The sequence below is a fragment of the Cynoglossus semilaevis genome, chromosome 18, assembly GCF_000523025.1.
Source record: "Cynoglossus semilaevis isolate Cse_v1.0 chromosome 18, Cse_v1.0, whole genome shotgun sequence".
NCBI classification, from domain to species: domain Eukaryota; kingdom Metazoa; phylum Chordata; class Actinopteri; order Pleuronectiformes; family Cynoglossidae; genus Cynoglossus; species Cynoglossus semilaevis.
Window position 1 is genome coordinate 1,467,759 of NC_024324.1, and position 1,998 is coordinate 1,469,756.

A 1,998-nucleotide genomic window follows, 5' to 3' on the forward strand; every position below is an offset into this window, starting at 1 on the left:
CCTCTGTCTCACCCTCTGTCTCACCCTCTGTCTCACCCTCAGCCTCTGACGATGACGTCCGTCCTCAGACTTCAGCACCATGGAGAGTTCCTTCCATTCCTACGGTTCGTGGACCTGGATTTCCAGACTGAGGTCCAGAAAGATTCCGTGGACGAAGCCAGAGGTCAGAGTGCAACGGCAGGTGAGCCGGGGCTGATGGGAAGGCAACGGTAGCTCAAGGAACACGCTGTTCTGTAGAAGTGCTTCCATGAATTCACAACAGAAGACGCTCCGCAGCAGCTAACGGGGAAGTGAGGTCAAAGGTCATCCTGACCGAAAACTGGGATATAGACGGACTCTTAAGAGGGGGGGGGGGGGGGGAACCCCACTCAGGAGCCAGAGCTACGGCTGGAGGAGTAAGACAATCATTTTCATTTCTATATTTGTTTCCGTCTGAGGACAGAAACGACGAGGACGTGGACGTGGACATGGACGAGGACGTGGACGAGGACGTGCTCCACTAGGGCCACTTCACTGACCGTGACTGTGCTGTGGAGGTGGAACTAAAATGTTGGAACCATCTTGATGAAGTGACATCATCACTTCCGCAGGTTGACGGTCACGGGGGGTCAGCGGGTTGAGCTCCTTCTGACGAGGAGGTCAAGTGTTGGAGGACATGGTCTGATCCTGAAGCTTCTGAACAACAGGAGGCTGGAGAAGAGGGTCAGAGGTCAGCAGGGGTCGGGGGGAGGACCAGGACTTCATCAGGACTTCCCAGAATCCTCCAGTTTCTCCTGTACCGTACTGTACCGCTCCCTCTCACCACCTTTGCTCCCTGTTTGCCCCGTGGACGGAACGTAGGTGTAATAAGGAAATGATGACCTGAGAGAAGAAACAAATCAGTGAGTTTTGTTTCCAGAAAATTCAATCGTGGATTTTTATTTTATATTTTTTATATAATAAACTGGTGAATGAAAAATATAATCTGTAACCCAGAACTGAGATGGAAATCATTACCCCAGGTACGTGAACGCAGCACAACACGGTCACGTAGGTGCGTTTGATTTACTTTCCTGCACCACCTGACTGTATTTCTGTGACTTTTCTTAAAAGGGATAAAAAAAATAAAAACCCCAGCCGTCTGTTCTGTTTGAATTATTTACTTCTGGTCCGTGGGCAGCCACGACAGACCACTGCTGGTTCCGCGTTTGTCACATTCCTCTTGTTCACGCAGCTCCTGGCTCAGATGGCTGCGGCAACAGCGACGCCCCGTGGACAGATGTCCGAACTGCAGCGTTTTCAATTCGAAGTCCTCCGACGCCGGCTTCGATAATTCCCTGCTGGCCTTCTTCACGGTCACCCTGGTCTGGACCACCGTGAAGTCACTGACTTTTCTGCTGTTCTAGATGATGACAAACATTTCTGATAAATATGAACAAGGACAAATCAGACGTGAATGTGAAACGTAAAAACTACTGCGTGGATAAAAACCAACAGCTGATTCATCTGTGATATAACCAAACACAAACCACCTGACATCACCTGGTCTCCTCCTCCTCCTCTTCCTCCTTCATCATCATCTTCTTCTTCTTCTTCTGTCCTCCACAGCATCTTCTTGTACCGTGTGTCGACAGGAATCATCGTGGCGGAGCTCTGTGGTGAGTACGGCTGTAAGAAAAAAAATTATATATATATATATATATATATATATCCATACACTGAAATATTGTGATATGTGGTTTTTTTGATACCGGGATTTTTTTTGTTTGTTTTATATTTTCTCCCCAACTCCCAGTCCAATATTCCTGGTGTTGGTTCATGTTCTTGTTCTTTTCTTTCTTCTCTAGTTAGTATCACAGTATTTCACAGTATGGTGATAAGATATTGTACGTCCAGATTCCTGACTCCATTCAACCAGAGTGAAGGACACTCCACGACAAAGCTGTTAAAACATCAACTCTAAAATCTGTGATTTCAAAGTTACACACACACACACACACACACACACACACACACACA

General features: G+C 47.3%; 1 protein-coding gene across 6 annotated transcripts in view; it reads right to left on the reverse strand.

Moving 5' to 3' along the window:
* Positions 1 to 1,998, reverse strand: part of LOC103393877 (sodium/potassium-transporting ATPase subunit alpha-3) — a 36,821-nt gene that overhangs the window by 9,486 nt on the left and 25,337 nt on the right. For 2 of the 6 annotated variants that reach the window (XM_025064919.1, XM_025064914.1), the window contains exons 27-29: positions 1,509 to 1,647; positions 1,143 to 1,381; positions 37 to 861 (exon numbers count right to left, since the gene is read on the reverse strand). The gene's annotated coding sequence lies outside the window, so the exon portion shown is untranslated. The remainder of the gene's footprint in view (positions 1 to 36; positions 862 to 1,142; positions 1,382 to 1,508; positions 1,648 to 1,998) is intronic. The other 4 variants (XM_025064918.1, XM_025064916.1, XM_025064915.1 and 1 more) reach the window with 4 other exon arrangements.